General features: G+C 41.7%; 1 pseudogene; it reads right to left on the reverse strand.

Annotated features, from left to right (window-relative positions):
• Positions 1 to 8,000: 8,000 nt before the first annotated feature.
• On the reverse strand, positions 8,001 to 8,871 carry LOC100658283 (spermidine synthase-like; annotated as a pseudogene).
• Positions 8,872 to 21,162: the final 12,291 nt, after the last annotated feature.

The raw sequence follows: 21,162 nt of genomic DNA on the forward strand, positions 1-21,162 counted from the left end.
TAGAAATATAATTACCATACGAGCCTGCAAGCCCACTCCTTGGAGTATATCCTAGAGAAATAAGAGCCTTTACACGAACAGATATATGCACACCCATGTTCATTGCAACACTGTTTACGATAGCAAAAAGATGGAAGCAACCAAGGTGCCCATCAATGGTTGAATAGACAAATAAATTATGGTATATTCACACAATGGAATATTACACATCAATAAAGAACAATGATGAATCTGTAAGACATTTCATAACATGGAGGAATCTGGAAGGCATTATGCTGAGTGAAATTAGTCAGTTGGAAAAGGACAAATATTGTATAAGACCACTATTATAAGAACTCAAGAAATAGTTTAAACTGAGAAGATAATATTCTTTGATGGTGATGAGGGGGGGAAGGAGGAAGGGAGGGAGAGGGGTTTTCACTAATTAGTTAGTAGATAAGAATTATTTTAGGTGAAGGGAAAGACAACACACAATACAGGAGAGGTCAACACAACTAGACTAAACCAAAAGCAAAGAAGTTTCCTGAATAAACTGAACGCTTTGAAGTCCAGAGTAGCAGGGGCAGGGGTTTGGAGACCATGGTTTCAGGGGACATCTAAATCAATTGGCATAATCTATTAAGAAAATGTTGTGCATCGCACTTTGGAGAGTGGCATCTGGGGTCTTAAACACTAGTAAGCGGCCATTTTAGGTGCATCAATTGGTCTTAACCCACCTGTATCAAAGGAGAATGAAGAACAGCAACGATATAAGGTAATTACGAGCCCAAGAGGCAGAAAGGCCCACATAAAGCAGAGACTACATTAGCATGAGACCAGAAGAGCTAGATGGTGCCTGGCTACAACCAATGACTGTCCTGACACAGAACACAACAGAGAACCCCTGAGGGAGCAGGAGAGCAGTGGGATGCAGACCCCAAATTTTCATAAAAAGACCAGAATTAATGGTCTGACTGAGACTAGAATGACCCCGGAGGTCACGGTCCCCAGACCTTCTGTTAGCCCAAGACAGGAACCATTCCCAAAGCCAACTCTTCAGACAGGGATTGGACTGGACTACAGAATAGAAAATGATACTAATGAAGAGTGAGCTTTTTGGATCAAGTAGACACATGAGACTATGTTGGCATCTCCTGTCTGAAGGGGAGATGAAAGGGTAGAGGGGGTCAGAAGGTGGCTGAATGGACACAAAAAGAGACAGTGGAGGGAAGAACTATGCTGTCTCATTAGTGGGAGAGCAATTAGGAGTATACAGCAAGGTATTCATAAATTTTTGTATAAGAGCCTGACTTGATTTGTAAACTTTCACTTAAAACAATAAAAATTAAAAAAAAATTTAATTAAGTTGCTGAATTAAAAAAAAAAAAAAAAGCAAATCAGGGAAAAATCTGAGTTAAATGGAAAAAGACCATATCCTAGGAAATGAAAGTTTACTAAGAAGGCCATGTGTGGGACCTCAACAGTGTATGATATTCTCCCTCCCCCCCAAAAACTCCCTCATTGTCTAGTCAATTCCAACTCATAGTGACCCTACAGGACTTAGTAGAACTGCCTCATAGAGTTTCCGAAGAGTACCTGGCAGATTTAAACTCCCGGCCTTTTGGTTAGTAGCTGTACCACTTAACCACTGTACCACCAGGGTTTCCAAAGATGGCCCCAGATCCATGGAAAAGCATTTAATAGGTTCTAATAAAATATTTACTATCCACTGGGGAACACATGGAAACTCACAACAAAGAAGCAGGACATCCAAATTAGTTCTTTTTTTTCTCTCTCAAATTAATTATACAAGCAGATATTAATTTTTTTTTTAACTTCTGTCTTAGGCTGCATTGTCTAGAGGAGCGAAACTAGTGACGTGTATATATATATATATATAGAGAGAGAGAGAGAGTATTATAATAACATGTGCAAAGACCTGGAGATAGAAACTCAAAAGGGAAGAACACTTCCAGCATTTCTTAAACTGCAAGAAGTGAAGAAAAAATTCAAGCCTTGCATTGCAGTATTGAAGGATTCTACAAGGAAAATATTGAACAATGCAGGAAGCATCAAAAGAAGATGGAAGGAATACACAGAGTGACTGTACCAAAAAGAATTAGTCAATGTTCAACCACTTCAGGAGGTAGCAATGGCACTGAGGGAAGAAGTCCAAGCTGCACTGAAGGCATTGGTGAAAAACAAGGCTCCAGGAATTGACAAAATACCAACTGAATTGTTTCAACAAACTGATGCAGCACCAGAAGTGCTAGCTCATCTATGCCAAGACATTTGAAAGACAGCTTCCTGGCCAACTGACTGGAAGAGATCCATATTTATGCCTATTCCCAAGAAAAGTGATCCCACTGAAAGCAGAAATTATAGAGCAATATCATTAATATCACATGCAAGTAAAATTTTGCTGAAAGTCATTCAAAGTGACTGCAGCAGTACATCTACAGGGAACTGCCAGAACTTCAAACTGGATACAGAAGAGGATGTGGAACCAGGGATATCATTGCTGATGTCAGATGGGCCCTGGCAGAAAGCAGAGAATACCAGAAGGATGTTTACCTGTGTTTCATTGACTATGCAAAGGCATTCAACTGTGTGGGTCATAACAAATTACGGATAACATTGCAAGGAATGGGAATTCTGGAGTACTTGATGGTGCTTATAAGGCACCTGCACATAGATCAAGAGGCAGTTGTTCGAACAGAACAAGGGGATACCGCGTGGTTTAAAGTCAGGAAAGGTGTGCGTCAGGGTTGTATCCTTTCACCATACTTATTCAATCTATATGCTGAACAAATAATCCAAGAAAAAGAAAAAAAAAGCTGGACTATATGAAGAAGAATAGGGCATCAGGATTGGAGGAAGACTCATTAACAACCTGTGTTATGCAGATGACACAACCTTGCTTGCTGAAAGTGAAGAGGACTCGAAGCACTTACCGATGAGGATCAAAGATTGTACCTCAACGTAAAGAAAACAAAAATCCTCACAAGTGGTCCAATAAGCAACATCATGATAAACAGAGAAAAGATTGAAGTTGTCAAGGATTTCATTTTACTTGGATCCACAATCAACAGGCTGGAGACTTCTCCTGACTCACGTGGTTGCAGGGGCTGATGTACCCCAAATTGGCATGTCAGACAGTAGGCTGGTGGCTCATGGCACCTTAGGAGCTGGATAATCCCCAAATCTGCAGGTCAGATGGCAGGCTGCTGGTTCATGTCCAAGAATTGGAGGTCAGAGAATGACAAGCCGGATGCAGGATGGAGAGAGGGTGAGCTTTGCCAGAACATCCATATATATTGGATGCAGGCCACACCCTCAAGGAAACTCCCCTTTCAACTGATTGGCTTCTCACATCAGATCACAAAGTGGAGTATGATTACAAAATATCTGCCAAACCACTGAGACTCATGGCCTTGACAAGTTGGCACATAACCATCACAACTCCCTTTGTCTTTCCCCACCTATAAACAAAACAGAAAGCCATAAAGCTTTCTGCTGACTATAACAGCAGCAAAACAAAAACAATATTAGATACAGACTGAAAGAAGACACTACTTACTGTGTTGGAGGGGTGCAAATTATTTAAAACGATGCATGTGCTGTAATGTAGGGAGACTTCAGAATCAGTATGAGCATGTCGATGCCCACTGATCCTTTTCAATGAGCTCTCTCCAGGTCTTTTTAAGCCTGTCAAATCCTTTTACAGAATCGTGAGAGCTTGCCCAGAGATCGAAAAGCATTAGAGATGAATAAAAAAGTATGAGATTATTTCCCAGTACTCTTTGTTGCATGCTCTTGCCCCATTTTTCAATACCTGGGACTATATGACTCCAACCACAATGTATTTTCAGTGGTTTTTTCATCTGAAGTTTTATTCTCCTATACCACCCCACCCTAGCTTTCTTCTCATGAATGCAAAAGCATGCTGGAACACAGGGAAAGGGGCTACCAAAGGACCAAAAGAAATTGGCTCATCTTTAAATGTTTCCAATTTCATAGAGTCTGCTATGGGTGGCAAAGTAGTTAAGAGCTTGGCTGCTAACCAAAAGGTTGGCAGTTCAAGTGTACCAGCTGCTGCTTGGAAATCCTATGGGGCAGCTCTACTCTGTCCTATAGGGTCATTATGAATCCGAATCCACTTGATGGCAATGGATGATTTTTTTTGGTGCTGTGATGCCAATGCAGATACCATATTTCTGCCATATTTATTTTTTTTCTACCCAGATCAGATTCCCAATATCTTTTTGATTGAAGGTAACGATGCAGTTTCTGCACTGTTTTCAGTATCTAACAGGACCAGACGCAGTGGTTCTTCACCAGGAATGCAGATTAGAATTACATGGAAGTTTTGCCAACACATAGGTGTCTACCTGCCCTGAAATGCAAACCAGAATCCAAAAATACTTGGAAAAACTTTGTTAAGTTGTGCTGATGTGTGGGTCTGGTTCAGAATTATTGAGCTATTAGATGTCAAATTTATCCTCTAAAAGAAAAAAAAAAAGGAAAGGGAATAAAGTGGAAAGAGAAACAGAAAGAAAAGCAAAAACTGCATAGTCAGCGCCTGTGTTTAACTACTATGATATCTACCTAGTATGGTGATACCAGGAATTGGTATAGTATAAGGATTAGGAGACCAACTCCCTGGATCAAATTTCTGCTCTGTTTCTTAATACTTGTGTGATCTGAGTCAAATTAAGTAGCCTTTCTATGCCTCAGTTTACTTATCTTATAATGAATATAATAATAATGTTTATAATCATGATAGTTTAATTGCCTTGCAATGAGGTTATTTTCTGAAGTTAGTTTGTTTTTATTTGAATGACGTTTATTATTTTTAATACAGAAATTGTAAATATAATAATAATTAAGGAGCCCTGGTGGCACAGTGATTAAGCACTTGACTGAATCTACCAGCTGCTCCATGAGAGAAAGATGTGGCAGTCTGCTTCCATGTAGATTTACAGCCTTGGAAACCCTATGGGGCAGTTCTACTGTGTCCTGTAGGGTTGTTGTGAGTCGGAATTAACTTGATGGCAATGGGTTTGGTATTTTGTTTTTCTTTTTCTGGTGTAAGATTAAATACTTACGAATCATTTACTGACAGCCTGGCACAAACTGCTCAAACAACGTCAGCAGTTATTATCTCAGTCTGCTCAGAGGGTCAGATTGAAAGTTAAACATATCTGATAAAAAAAAAATGAAAACATGAATGAATCAAAATAAAGGCAATTTATTTGGTAGAGAAAATGTGTCAAAACCTGAGGCCTGTAGTGGGATTTTGTTTTAGGCCCTTGGTATTACAAATGGTTTTATTACAAATGCTGGATCCACATTTTAAGTAGTTTAGTTATAATAGCATTAGGAATGCCAGAGCCTCTTTTAATAGCATTAGTAAAACCCTAAGTTATCATAAAATGACATCTAGAAATGATTGGCTTGGATAATTAAAGACGGTGTCATTTCCTGCAGGCTAGGAATTTTCCGGCTGGATTATCCAATAAGAAGATTAAGAATGTGCTTAGTGCATCAAGAAGCAGTCATGACAAGAAAATGGCATTTTAAAAAATGAAATTATTAAATATATAGCTATTTCAAAACAAGCATTCGAGTAGTCATTAGAGATAAAATAGACATTTGTTGTAGTTCTTTACATTTATTTTGTGCTTTAGAGTTGTTTTTACGTTTAATTACAATCAGAGAGGGGCACAAGCATCTTTTCAGGGTTTAAAGATCTCCTTAGGTGCTAAGCCTGGTCCTGAGTCAGGCTTGCTTCTGGGAATGTGAGAATACTGTGGCAGCAACTTCGTTAGACAGTATCCTCTTGCAGTGATGTCATTCTGGGGGTGATGACCCCTGCTTTCATCCCCAAACATATGGCATAGAAGTTAATTCAACACCTGGCGATCTGGTGCACCCAGCAGGCAGCAATCACCTGACACATAAGTTCTCTTTCAGTAACTCGGATTGCCATAGAACCGCTGTGCCAACTGTGATGGTTAATTTTATGTTATCTTGACCAGGCTATGGTGCAAGTTATCTAGTCAAACACTAGCCTAGATGTTATGAAGTATTTACATGTGATTAAATCAGTTGGCCTAAGTAAAGCAGGCTATCCACTATCCTTCGTATGTAAGTGGGCCTTAACCAATCAGTTGAAGGGCTTAAGTGTAAAAAGGGAGGTTTCCCGAAGGAGTATTCTGCCTCCAGGCTATAAATGGGCATCTTTTCAGAATTCTTCTTGCTCCCCTACTGTCTGACTTACTGATTCTGGGACACAAGACTGCCAGAATTTCCAATCTGTCACCTGACTTATAGATTTTGGACTTGCCAGGACCCACAATCGTGTAAGCCAATTCCTCAAAAATGAATATCACTCTCTTGAAAGAGAGATGGGCAGAGACAGAGATAGGCAGATAGACAGTGATATCATACTGGTTCTGTTTCTCTAGAGAACTCTAAGACACCAACCTTATTTATGATAGATTGTAAGATCCACAGACAGCAAGACCAGTTGCTGTCCATAGTCCCTAACCTCTGGATCAACAATGTAAACATGCCAGAATTTTAGAATTGAAAAGGATCTTGTGGTAGGTTGAAAAATGGACCCCCAAAGATGTCCCTGTCATAATCTCCAGAATTTGTTATTATGTTACCTTACATGGTAAAAGGGACTTTGCAGATGTGATTAAGTTAAGGATCTTGAGATGGCAAGATACTCCTGGATTATCTAAATGGGGCCAATTAATCGCAAGGATCCTTATAAGAGGAGGCAGGAGGATTAATTTCAGTAGAAGGTGCTATGACAATGGAAGCAGAGATTGAAGTAATACAGCCCTGAGCCAAGCGATGCCAGCAGCCTTTAGAACCTGAAAGGGTCAAAATATAAATCCGCTCCTAAAGTCTCCAAGGGGCCCTGGTGGTGCAGTGACTAAGGGCTTGGCTGCTAACCAAAAGGTCAGCAGTTCAAATCCACCAGCCTCTCCTTGGAAACTCTATGGGGCAGTTCTACTCTGTCCTATAGGGTTGCTATGAGTCGGACTCGACTCAACTGCAACAGGTTTTTTTCATGGAGTCTCCAAAGGATCCAGTCCAGCCAATACCTTGATTTTAGCCCAGTAAGACTCATTTCAGACTTCTGACTTCCAGAACTGTAAGATAATCAATTCATGATTTTTAAAGCCACTAGGTTTGGTATAATTGGTTACAGAAATAATAGGGAACTAATTCAGATCTCATAGATCATAAAATTCAATTTTTTTCATTTTTGATTGATTGATATGACCCAGAGACCTTGACCATTCCTGTATTCACTCATTCAACAATTTATTGAGCTAATGTAATTGCAGGCCCTGTTAGCAGCAGCATATGATCCATACTACACCTTTCTGAACCTTCCTCCTGAGACCCTGGCAATTGGAATGGAGTTGAGATGCCCCTGGGGGAAAGATGTTTGGATCAGAAGAATTCGGATGGTGGTACACCCGATCCCCAGAGCTGTACTGTCTCTGCTCCTTCCAGGGCTATTGTTTAGCTTTTCCTTTTCTTTTTCGAACTACCAAGCTTCTTACAATAAATGCCTTTATTTATGTAAGTTGGTAGAATGGGCTCTTTGGCTCTTATACCCACTCTAGTAAATTATCTAAATAGTCAGTTGGTAATGTTCCCTGAATTCTTCAAGGGTGTGTTCACAGGTGTTTATTTATTCATTTTCTTATAAACACACGTGTTTGGTGAGCAAGGGGCGACAGAAGGCAGAGAACGTGTTGTACACAGCTAGTATAGGCTTGGTGGCTGGACGTCACCTGGAAAGGGACAAGACAGTCCGCACAGCAGAGCAGGCCCGGCAGCATTCTGGGACCCGTAACACTTGGTTGGTGAGTGAGAGCCCACAGAGGGTCTTGTGCGGGGCTGGAGGGGCGGAAGGGAGGCCGAGCACCATGGGGCTCCCGGCTCTGAGGTTTCTGATGGTGGTGGCGGCAGCGGGGGCAGCTGCTCTGGGCTCAGCTCTTGCAAGCAAACTCCGGCAACGCAAAAGCTGCCGGGGCACGTCTGAGCGTTTCAGCGGGCTCTACTCCCTCTGCGCCTGCGTCAGCTGCTGCACCGGCTCCCGGAAGTTGGCGCTCGGGTCTTGCAGCTGCGCAGCATAAAGCCGGATCTGGCTGCCGGGGTAGGCGGGGATGTTGCGGTAGGCATAGGCCACCACAGGAAAGAGTAACTTACGGAACTACTGCGTCTCCTTGAGGAGGCCCAGGTGCAGCCACTGGCACTCACCCTGGCAGCAGAGAATGCCATCTTCCTTGAGGCCGGTCTTCGTGAGCTGGCCATAGGACTTACTGAAGAGGTTCTCGGCGGGGCCCATGGAGTCTAAGGAGTCAGTGATGATACATCGAAGGCATCCTGGTTCTATTTCATGAACTCAAAACCGTCGCCCACATGGAGGGTCAGCTTTGAGCTGGAGTAGCCAACGGCCATGCCCGGCAGGAACTTCTTAGACACTCGGATGACACCCTAATCGATCTCGCTCTGGACCATGGCCTCCACTGCCGAGTGCTTTACCACTTCCCGCAGGACGCCTCGGTCCCCACCCCGATCATAAGCGTCTTGTCAGGTTAGGGTGGCTGAGGAGGGGCAAGTTGGCAATCATCTCCTGGTAGAAGGACTCCTCTCTCTCAGCGCACTGGATGATGTCGTCCAACACCAGCACGTTGCCGTAGGTCTTACTGTGGAAGACCAGGACGTCCTGGTATCGTGAGCGCTGATGGTGCAGCGACCGCTCCACCTGCAGCGACCAGCCCTGGCCGGCCACAGGCTGCAGGTCTCGTGCAACCGGCCCTCACAGATGGCGGTGGGGCCGTCGGGGTCGGGATCCATGGCCTGCAGGCGACGCTTGCCAAGGACTGCAGGCCAAGAGCCGCAGCACTGCAGGACCAGCTCCGCCCGCCACCTGCAGAGCAACCTTATGAGAGGTATATTCTAGATAACAATTTATTCTTAGAAAAGGAATGTTATTGCATAGAAATAGTCTGTAGGTCGTTAAACAATTGATGTTGTCATCTCCAAGAAACTAAGTCCACATCCCCATCTTGGCGTTTGGCAAATATGTTTCTTTATGTACATGGTATGAAGAATGTGAGCCACGAATTGAATCCGTAATCCTCTGATGTCGGAGCTGCTGAAATTTGTTATGCTTATGGAAGGAATAGTTTTGCTGTGAATATAAATTTTATAATAATTTCCATGAAGATTATCTACCATCAGCAAATAAGAAAATTGCCTTTCCTGGATGACTTTTAAAAATAGCCGTGAAAGGGGTGATGACAGCTGTATAATACCTTAAATAAATAGCTATCACCCTGCTCAAAGACCAGCAAGTTCTTCCAATATGAAGGAAGGATAAATAGGAGAGCAGACTCTGTGCCTCCATGGTTACAGGTCTGCGGAGTTTGACTCAACGATTCCCAACATAGGCCTTTGAGAAACCCTTGATGCTTCACTGTGTCTCCCCCAGACTCCAGTGACAGTCAGGTTTAACAGGCTGGCTAAGAGATTGGAGTTGAATCCAGGCTCCACTAATTGGTTGATTGAGCATCTTAGTTACCCACTCTAAACCTCAAGAACCTTGGCTGAAAAATGGACTTGGTGAACATTAGCTGAACTGTGGGGTTGGAATCAGGGCTTCGAACTGGTATATTGTAGTTTGACCCCCTACTGAGAATTTGTATTTCCACCCCAAATATACTGAATCAGAGCCTACATTTTAACAAAATCTTCCAGGTGATTCTTCTGTATACATAAGAATTTTAATAAGATCCCTAGGTGATTCCTATGTATACATAAGCATTTTAACAAGATCCCCAGGTGATACTTAAGTAAACATAAGACATTTAACAAGATCTCCAGGTTATTCTTATGTATACATCTTACTAAAATGTAGATTACAATTCGGTCTGTTTCGTGGTGGAAATACAACTTCTCAGCAGGGGGGTCGAACTAGAATGAACTATTTGGAAGCCCTGGTTTGAATGAACCTCATGGTTCATGGATGGTAGTCATTATGGCTGTTCACAAATATTTTGGTTCTCCTCTCCTAGGTAGGATTGAGTGCCCTCACCTCTTTTAGGGTGAGATGTAGCCATGTGACTGATTTTGGTGAATGGAATATGAGCAGAAGGACATGTGTCACTTCTGCAAGGAAGCCCTTAAGAGTCAGTATTAGGTTCACCATCCTTTTTTCTGATCCCCTCTCCCCACCCAGTGTTCCAGATGGTGACCTCTCTGTCGGGGTTCCTGGAGTGAGGGTGATGAACACCAGGTGATCTGAAATAAACCATTGTTTTCAAGTTACTGATATTTGGGCTATATGTAGCTATAAAGCCACAATATAAACTAGTTTACCTGGAATCACATGTAAAGAATTTAATATATAGTAACTTATCGGGACCCCCACATGTGTATCAGTTTGTTGTACCGTGGGGGCTTGCATGTTGCTGTGATGCTGAAGCCATGCCACCGGTGTTCAGATGCCGGAACGGTCACCTATGGAGGACAGGTTTCAGCTCAGCTTCCAGACTAACACAGACTAGGAAGAAGGACCCAGCAGTCTGCTTCTGAAAAGCATCAGCTAGTGAAAACCTTATCATGGCAGCAGAACATTGTTGGAGAAGATGGAAGGAATGGACAGTCATTATACCAAAAACAAGTAGTTGATGTTCAACTATTTCAAGAGGCAGCATATGCTCAGGAACCAATGGTACTGAAGGAAGAAGTCCAAGCTGCTCTGAAGGCATTGGCAAAACAAGGCTCCAGGAATTGACGGAATATCAATTGAGATGTTTCAACAAACCGATGTAGCGCTGGAGGTACTCACTTGTCTGTGCCAAGAAATATGGAAGACAGCTTCCAGGACAACTGACTGGAAGAGATCCATATTTATGCCTATTCCCAAGAAAGGGATCCAACCAAATGTGGAAATTATAGAACAATATCATTAATATCACACGCAAGCAAAATTTTGCTGACGATCATTCAAAAGTGGCTGTGGCAGTATATCAACAGGGAACTGCCAGAAATTCAGGCTGGTTTCAGAAGAGGACATGGAATCAGGGATATAATTGCTGATGGATCTGGCTGAAAGCAGAGAATACCAGAAGGATGTTTACCTGTGTTTCATTGACTATGCAAAGGCATTCGACTGTATGGATCAGAACAAATTATGGCTAATGTTGCGAAGAATGGGAATTCTGGAACACTTAATTGTGCTCCTGAGGAACCTTTACATAGATCAAGAGGCAGTTTTTCGGACAGAACAAGGGGATACTGAGTGGTTTAAAGTCAGGAAAGGTGTGCATCAGGGTTGTATCTTTTCACCATACCTATTCAATCTGTATGCTGAGCAAATAATACGAGAAGCTGGACTATATGAAGAACAGGGCATCAGGGTTGAAGAAAGACTCATTAACAACCTGCGTTATGCAGATGATACAGCCTTGCTTGCTGAAAGTGAAGAGGACTTGAAGCACTTACTAATTAACATCAAAGACCACAGCCTTCAGTATGGATTACACCTCAACATAAAGAAAAAAACAATCCTCACAACTGGACCAATAAGCAACATCATGATAAATGGAGAAAAGATTGAAGTTGTCAAGGATTTCGTTTTACTTGGATCCACAATCAACAGCCATGGAAGCAGAAGTCAAGAAATCAAAAGATGCATTGCATTGGACAAATCTGCTGCAAAGGACCTCTTCAAAGTGTTGAAGAGGAAAGATGTCACCCTGAAGACTAAGGTGCGCCTGACCCAAGCTATGGTATTTTCAATCGCATCATATCCATGTGAAAGCTGGACAATGAATAAGGAAGACCGAAGAAGAATTGATGCCTTTGAATTGTGGTGTTGGTGAAGAATATTGAATATACCATGGACTGCCAAAAGAACGAACAAAACTGCCTTGGGAGAAGTACAACCAGAATGCTCCTTAGAGGCAAGGATGGCGAGTCTGCGTCTTACATACTTCGGACATGTTGTCAGGAGGGATGAGTCCCTGGAGAAGGACATCATGCTTGGCAGAGTACAGGGTCAGTGAAAAAGAGGAAGACCCTCAGCGAGGTGGATTGACACAGTGGCTGCAACAACGAGCTCAAGCATAACAACGATTGTAAGGATGGTGCAGGACCGGGCGGTGTTTCATTCTGTTGTGCATAGGGTTGCTATGAGTCGGAACCAACTTGACAACACCAAAGAACAACAACAACAACCTATCAGGAAGAATTCCTGGTGGTGCAGTGGTTAAAGCACTGGAGTGTTAACCAAAAAGTCAGTGGTTTGAACGCACCAGCTGCTCCATGGGAGAAAGATGTGGCAGTCTGCACCCGTAAGTATTTACAGCCTTGGAAATCCTATGGGGTAGTTCTAGTCTGTCCTATAGGATTGCTATGAGCAGAAATCGACTCAATGGCAGTGGGTTTGGTTTGGTAACCTGTCAGGTAGGATAAGAGGTGAGGTCACAGAGGTGATTCATTTACTTCTTCAACAAAAGTTTGACAATCACCTTCTTGTGCCAAGCCTGGTGAGTATTACGGTGAGGGTGGCAGAGAGTTCCTGACTTATATGGAGATTACAATGAGTGCTGATCTTGTTCCCACATAAAATCAAGAACAGAAATCAGTAAGATTTCATATGCCTGCAGGAGAGGCAAAACAGTGAAACTGGGCTGGCAAAAACTCTCCAGACAAGGACAGAAGGGCAAATAATAGATCTGATATAACTGAGAACCAAAGATCTGATGGGTGCAATAGATATAACCTGGTCAGTGTTGATTCTGAGAGTGTGTAAAGCTGTGGTTTCTACCCAGCCGTGGTACCATCATTGGTCCTTCTGCTCTGGGTTCTCTGGCCCAGTATGTCCCTACTATACCCAATAAAATGCTGAAAAGATTCCTTTCTTGGAACTGCTCCCTAGTTCACCCATATGAACTCACACTCTGCTTTGGCTTTGCCATCCCAAATAAAACCAAACATTTCCCATCCTGATCTACCAATTGTCATACTCTGAAACCGTGGGTATGTTAGATCCATCTGAGCTACAGCCTTAGGACAGCTTGCTGGAGAAACAACAGACCAAAGGGCTATTTACTTCACTCCCTTCCTGGAAACAGATGCCTTTTGATGAAGCTTGGTGACAACCTTCTCTGAGTTCCTGGCTGAAAGCCTGAGCTCTGTGGTGTGGAGCCTCACCCCACTAAGGAGGGAAGGCAGAAATCCTCTGTTATAGTTCTGGCTGCTCCCACACAAGAAGTGTTGTCAGTACCGGGCTTTGAAGATCAAGGCAGAAAGCCCTTTCATGTGAAATCCAGCGATCATCAAGTTGGGCTAGGCAGAGGTGTCCCAGCCCTGGCTACCACCTACTGGAGTGTTCTGGACCTTCTAGGTTTTCTTCTTGCCACCTCAGAGGGAAAGGAGAGAGAAATATTCTAAAGCAGTCGATGACGATCTTCTTCTCCATGCCCAGGAGAACTCTGAAATCAACCTCACAGTTATTCTATACTCTTAGGGTATATATAAGTAGAATTGGTGACATGGAAAGAAACATGGGCTTGGGAGTCAGGCTGTATCGGTGTGAATCCTGGCCTTGCCACTATTAAGATGTACAATATTGGCCCAATTTTTTTTTTTTTATCTCAGCCTTGGTTTTCTTGTCTATAAAATGGTAATATTAATATCTATTTTATAGGTGTTCAAAGGATTAGATGAGATAATATATGTTAAGCATTTATCACAGTGTCTGGAGCATAGAGGATCCTCAGTATATATACCTGTGTCTTTTCCTTTTTCATTCTCAAGCAGATATGACTAAATACTTGCTTTTGTTTTCATATCTCTAGAAGATCATCAGAAGCTGTGATATCCCTTTGCGTGTTATATCACTCCTTCACATAAATCATTTTGTTTTATCCTTTCAATAATTTTATGAATAAGTATTAAAATCATGCCCATTTTATAGATTAGCAAACTGAGGCTCAAAGAGATTAAGAAAGTTGATCAATGATGACAAACATTGTACTTGTCACAGGCATGACTTAAACTCAAATGATCAGACCAAGAGCCTCTTCTCTTTACAGGCCATTCTTTTTCTTTGAGATGTGCATGGAGGTTGACTTTTGGAGAGGCTGAAGATCAGGTCTGATAAGCAGTATCTCTGCCTACTTATGTCTTCCTATTTCCATTGCTATTAGAAACACCTTGACCTAAGGTCAGCTCTAGGCATGCTGAGCTGTTGTCAGGCAAAGGGTGGTTGGGTTAGTGTTAGGTTGAGTGTGTTCTCTTTATTCTGTAGGACTGGGACACCACATTCTAATCTTGGTAGGGTCTCAGACAAGCAATCAAAAGGAGAAAAGAAAATGTGCCTTCTCTTTCCATTATCCTCTACTACCCTGCTCTTTTCCCATCCTAGGAATGCTGATCTGCTTGGAATATATTCTCCCTCTGGATGATTGTGTTTTTCTACTGAACTTCACAGCTTGCCTCAAGGAATGACTCTTTTCTTCTGAGTTCCATTACTCCTAGCATCTCTTCATTTTGGGGGGCCTAGGAGTGTTAAAAGCAGAGCTTTGAACGAGTTCATTTCAGTTAGGCCCCTGCTGAGAATTTGCATTTCCACCCCAGATATACTGAATCAGAATCTACAGTTTAACAAGATCCCCAGGTGATTATTGTAGATCACCATGTATACATAAGAGTCGCCTGGAGATCTCGTTAAACTGTAGATTTTGATTCAGTATGTCTGTGGTAGAAATACAGATTCTAAGCAGGGGGTTGAACTGGAATGAGTCAGTTTGAAACCCTGTTTAAAAACCTCAGGGTACTGCACACCATTATTAATAATGCCTTATTAAAACCTCTTAAATTTAGCTGCGTTTCCTTTGGGTCCCTAAGTGATGTAATAGGTAGCTCCAAATGGTTCTAGGAAGATCTGCACTAGAGAGAAAATGACTGCTTCTTTCCCCATCACCAACCAAAAATCCTCAATAGCACAGGGCCCTTTCATGACCATTTTTTCTCTTTCAAGTGTTCCCTAGGTAGTTATTTTAATTTGGTTTTCCCTGTATATAAAAGCACTGGGATCTGGGCATGGGAACATCGTAAGTAATTTTTAATAGATCTTAACTTTAGGAAACAACATTGCTGAGACTTAAGAGACAATAGAATATAATGTAGTGAGAGCAGTAGAGTCAGATCAGAGCCCACCTTGGTTCTTTGCCATGTGGGCTTCTCAGACATGGCTTCTTATTTCATCAAAGCATGCAAGTCCAGAAGGCAATAGATAGAGTCCACTATAAGACAGAGATCACAATCTTGTATTACCTAACTGTGCAAGCAATATCCTAACACCTTTGCTTTATTTTATTGGTAAGAAGCAAGTCATAGTCTGCCTATACTCAAGGGAGGGGGACTAACTGGGGTGTGAATACCAGGAAGCAGAGATCATTGGATGCCATCTTAGAATCTGCCTATTACATTCTCCTACAGTTTATTTTTCATGCAGTCATCAGAGAGATAATTTAGAGCATGAGACAAGTCATGTCATACCTCTATTCCAAATGTTCTAATTGTCTATTAACTCAGAATAAGCTCTGAATTCCCTACTATGGCCTTGCACTATCCCCATCTCATCCCATACCACTCTCCCTCTACTCACTCTGGCCCAGATGTACTGACTTCCTTCTGGTTTTTCAAACCCACCCATTGCTGTCCCATTTCAGGGTCTTTGGACTACACTTCACTCTTCTTGGAGCCCTCTTGCTCCAGGTGCCTTGTGGCTTGTCCTTCACTTAATTTGGGCCTCTGCTCAAATGTCAACCTTTTAGAGAGGTCTATCTGGACCGTGCTATCTTAAATAGCAATTCCTTCATTGCTCTGTACTTCCTTACCCTGTTTTCTTTTTATTCTTAGCATTTTTTTCCACCTAAGTTATTATATACCATATTTCACTGGTATATAATTTTGCAAGACTGATGACTTCTTCATTGCAAATAACTTTTTTTCATCAACATAAATGTCAACTACATGAACCTCGCCAGATAGAATACACAAGAATCAAGTCAACTACATCTGTGGAAAGAGATGTTGGATAAGCTCAATATCATCACTCAGAACAAGGCCAGGGGCTGACTATGGAACAGATTATCAATTGCTCATATGCAAGTTCAAGTTCCCCACGTGTCTGTCAGTTTCTTATACTGTGGGGGCTTGCATGTTGCTGTGATGCTGGAAGCTATGCCAACGATATTCAGATACCAGCAGGGTCACCCATGGAGGACAGATTTCAGCAAAGCTCCCAGACTAAGACAGACTAGGAAGAAGGACCAGGCAGTCTACTACTGAGAAGAATCAGCCAGTGAAAACCTTATGAATAGAAGCGGAACATTGTCTGATATAGTGCCAGAAGATGAGCCCCCCAGGTTGAAAGGCACTCAAAAGACACCTGGGGAAGAGTTATCTACTCAAAGTAGAGTCGACCTTAATGACGTGGATGGAGTAAATTTTTCAGGACCTTCATTTACTGATGTGGCAGGACTCAAAATGAGAAGAAACAGCCACAAACATCCATTAATAATCAGAACCTGGAATGTATGAAGTATGAATCTAGGAAAATTGGAAATCGTCAAAAATGAAATGCAGTGCATAACATTGGTATCCTAGGCATCACTGAGCTGAAATGGACTGGTATTGGCCATTTTGAATTGGGAAATCATATAGTCTACAATGCTGGGAATGACAACTTGAAGAGGAATGGTGTTGCATTCATCATCAAAAAGAACATTTCAAGATCTATCCTGAAGTACAACGCTATCAGTGATAGGATAATATCCATATGCCTACAAGGAAGACCAGGTAATACGACTGTTATTCAAATTTACGCACCAACCACTAAGGCCAAGGCCAAAGATGAAGAAATTGAAGATTTTTACCAACTTCTGCATTCTGAAATTGATCAAACATACAATCAGGATGCATTGATAATTACTGATGATTGGAATGAGAAAGATGGAAACAAAGAAGAAGGATCAGTAGTGGAAAACATGGCCTTGGTGATAGAAACAATGCTGGAGATCCAGTGATAGAATTTTGCAAAACCAACAACTTCCTCGTTGCAAATATGTTTTTCACCAACATAAACAGTGACTATACACATGGACCTTGCCAGGTGGAATACACAGGAACCAAATCAACTACATCTGTGGAAAGAGACGATGGAAAAGCTCAATATCATCAGTCAGAACAAGGCCAGGGGCCGACTGTGGAACAGACCATCAATTGCTCATATGCAAGTTCAAGCTGAAACTGAAGAAAATCAGAGCAAGTCCATGAGAGCCAAAATATGACCTTGAATATATCCCACCTGAATTTAGAGACCATCTCAAGAATAGATTTGATGCTTTGAACACTAATGACAGAAGGCCAGATGAGTTGTGGAATGATACCAAGGACATCATATATGAAGAAAGTAAGAGGTCACTGAAAAGACAGGAAAGAAAGAGAAGACCAAGACGGATGTCAAAGGAGACTCTGAAACTTGCTCTCCAAAATCAAGCAGCTAAAACAAAAAGAAGAAATGATGAAGTAAGAGAACTGAACAGAAGATTTGAAAGGGCTACTCGAGAAGACAAAGTATTAAAATGACATGTGCAAAGAGCTGGAGATAGAAAACCAAACGGGAAGAACACACTCGGTGTTTCTCAAGCTGAAAGAACTGAAGAAAAAATTCAAGCCTCGAGTTGCAATAGTGAAGGATCCTATGGGGAAAATACTAAATGACGCAGGAGGCATCCAAAGAAGATGGAAGGAATACACAGAGTCATTATACCAAAAAAAATTAGTTGATGTTGAACCATTTCAAGAGGTACCATGTAATCAGGAATCGATGGTACTGAAGGAAGAAGTCCAAACTGCGCTGAGGGTATTGGCTAAAAACAAGGCTCCAGGAATTGATGGAACATCAATTGAGATGTTTCAACAAACAGATGCAGTGCTGGAGGTGCTCACTCATCTATGCCAAGAAATATGGAAGACAACTTTCTGTCCAATTGGCTAGAAAAAATCCATATGTATGCCTATTCCCAAGAAAGGTGATGTAACCGAATGCAGAAATTATCGAACAATATCATTAATATCACATGAAAGCAAAATTTTACTGAAGATCATTCAAAAGTGGCTGCAGCAGTATATCGACAACTGGCAGAAATTCAGGCCAGATTCAGAAGAGGACGTGGAACCAGGTATATCATTGCTGATGTCAGGTGGATCCTGGCTGAAAGCAGAGAACACCGGAAGAATGTTTACCTCTGTTTTATTGACTATGCAAAGGCACTTGACTGTGTGTATCATAACAAATTATGGATAACATTGCAAAGATGGCAATACCAGAACACTTAATTGTGTTCATTAGGAAGCTGTACATAGATTAAGAGGCAGTTGTTTGGACAGAACAAAGGGATACTGAGTGGTTTAAAGTCAGGAAAGGTGTGCATTAGGGTTGTATCCTTCCATTATACCTATTCAATCTATATGCTGAGCAAATAATTTGATAAACTGGGCTATATGAAGAAGAACGAGGCATCAGGATTGGAGGAAGACTAACTACCTGCGTTACGCAGATGACACGACCTTGCTTGCTGAAAGTGAAGAGGACTCGAAGCACTTACTGATGAAGATCAAGGACCGCAGCCTTCAGTATGGATTGCACCTTAACTTAGCAGCCATAGCACTTAGCCACTATGCCACCAGGGTTTCCCCTTAAAATAAAGGAAACAAAAATCCTTACAACTGGACCAATGAGCAACATCATGATAAACGCAGAAAAGATTGAAGTTGTCAAGGATTTCATTTTACTTGGATCTGCAATCAATACCAATGGAAGCAGCAGTCAGTAAATCAAAAGACGCATTGCATTTGGCAAATCTGCTGCAAAGGACCTCTTTAAAGTGTTGAAAAGCAAAGATGTCACCTTGAAGACTCGGTGCGCCTGGCCCAAGCCATGGTGTTTTCATTCACCACATATGCATGTGAAAGCTGGAAAATGAATAAGGAAGACTGAAGAATTGACACCTTTGAATTGGTGTTTGAGAATATTGAATATACCATGGACTGCCAAAAGAACGAACATCTGTCTTGGAAGAAGTACAACCAGAATGCTCCTTAGAAGCAAGGACAGTGAGACTACATCTTACATAATTTGAACGTGTTGTCAGGAGAAATCAGTCCTTGGAGAAGGACATCCTGCTTGGTAAAGTAGAGAGTCAGCGAAAAAGAGGAAGATCCTCAACGAGATTGACACAGTGGCTGCGACAATGAGCTCAAGCATAACAACGATTGAGGATGGCACAGGACCAGGCGTGTTTCATTCTGTTTTACATAGGGTCACTCTGAGTCGGAACTGATTCGACCGCACCTAACAACAACAACAATGTACTTAACTGTTTTTCACACTAGAATGAAAGCTCCATCAAGCAAAGACCTGGTCTATTTTGTTCATCCAATGCATATAAAATGACTTATTTGGTAAAATAAAGGGGAAGGTTGTTAGAACAAACGCAAATACTACAGAAATATAGAAAAAAAAGAGAGTGCAGATTTCTTCCAATACTTACCCTGTATCATCCAAAAGAGTAAGCCAAGGGGCAATGTTCTGACCACTAGAGAGAGGTGTATCTTCTTTGATTAAGAGGAGAATTCTTTCAAAGGCATTAAGTTCCCTTTCCTGCCTTCTCATCAAGGGACTCTATCAGTGTCTCAGTTTGCTAACTGTCTTGTTCCCAGGAAAGAGTGTGAATGGAGCGCTATGGGACATGAGAATTCTCATTGCTAGATAGAATTGTTCACTCCCACTGGCCTCAATAGCTCCTATAGTAATTAATAATGTGGTGTTCCTGTTTATAAGGTAGCACCAGAGCCTGATAAAATTTAGGAAAATATACAGAATCAAGTTTTTGAACCTGAAACGCCAAGGACTCAACCCTGCACTTTGATCTCTTCTCCAAAGAGTGGCAACCGTGATGACTCATCACCTCAAAGATGTGGTGAAACCCATGTGAAAGTGTTCGCTACAGATTAGTAAGTAAGCACAAGTAAGCCCGTGCTTCCCTATCTTATTGGGTAATCGGCCCCTGGTGATGAAGCACATATGAAGAAACCCTCCGACCTTATGACCTTGCCCATCGTTATCATCCAGTACTCCGGAGAGTCATGCACATTTTGAGAATGGGTAGAGCCAAGTGTATATTTATTTAGATGCCACAAATGCATATCTTGACAATTAACCTAAGTGAGCTTAGGGTTTGCAGTTTGTTACTGGGAGAAAAGAGAGACTGCACTTCTGTGGCATTGACCACAAAATGTCCTTTTAAAAACTACTGTAGACATTTTCCTCTCAGGAGCTACCTAGTAAAGCCTAAACTGGCCAACATTCAGGCCCTTGAGTGTTCCAGAAGTACAAACAGGAAGTTAACATTTCCATAGCAATAACGATTCTGTAATAAAAGCTGAGCAGAAACAATAAAACAGAAGGTCAGGATAAAAACAATTAACATTCTGTTAACACCCTAACACTACATCAGAGTAGTTTTAAATATTAAAATTGAGTCAGAGTATGATTAGAAAAGCATTTGTAATTGAATGGCTTTTTTTTTTTTTTTCCATTTTATGCACAGCTAATTATGCTCTGTTCCTACAGCAAGGTGCACTTCTAAATCCCCCAAATTTGTTAATCCTGCTGTGTCATTTCATGGATAATTTTGCCCAGTGAAGTTTCTTTATTTCTGGTGTAAATGTTTTTTTCCCAAAATAAAAGTCATGTGGCTCGTTGTGTTGTTTGCTTGATCACATTCGCTCCATCATTGGGAGATACCATACACTTTAATGAGTGTGATGAATTCAGCGATTTGAAGTGAACCAAGTGAGTTCTTTCAGAGACTTTTAGTAAATTAACAGAGACAGATCATCCTCCAGGCATGGACATACACCATACCTACTAAAGATTCCTGGATTTGCCAGTGCCTGGGACCCTCCTTTTTCAGAGTGTTAAACATGCCTTTCCTCTGACTAGGGAAGATGGAGATTTCCTAAGAGAGTGATAAGATACCACAACACTGTACGGAGGAAAGA

Source organism: Loxodonta africana, chromosome 14, assembly GCF_030014295.1.
Source record: "Loxodonta africana isolate mLoxAfr1 chromosome 14, mLoxAfr1.hap2, whole genome shotgun sequence".
NCBI classification, from domain to species: Eukaryota; Metazoa; Chordata; class Mammalia; order Proboscidea; family Elephantidae; genus Loxodonta; species Loxodonta africana.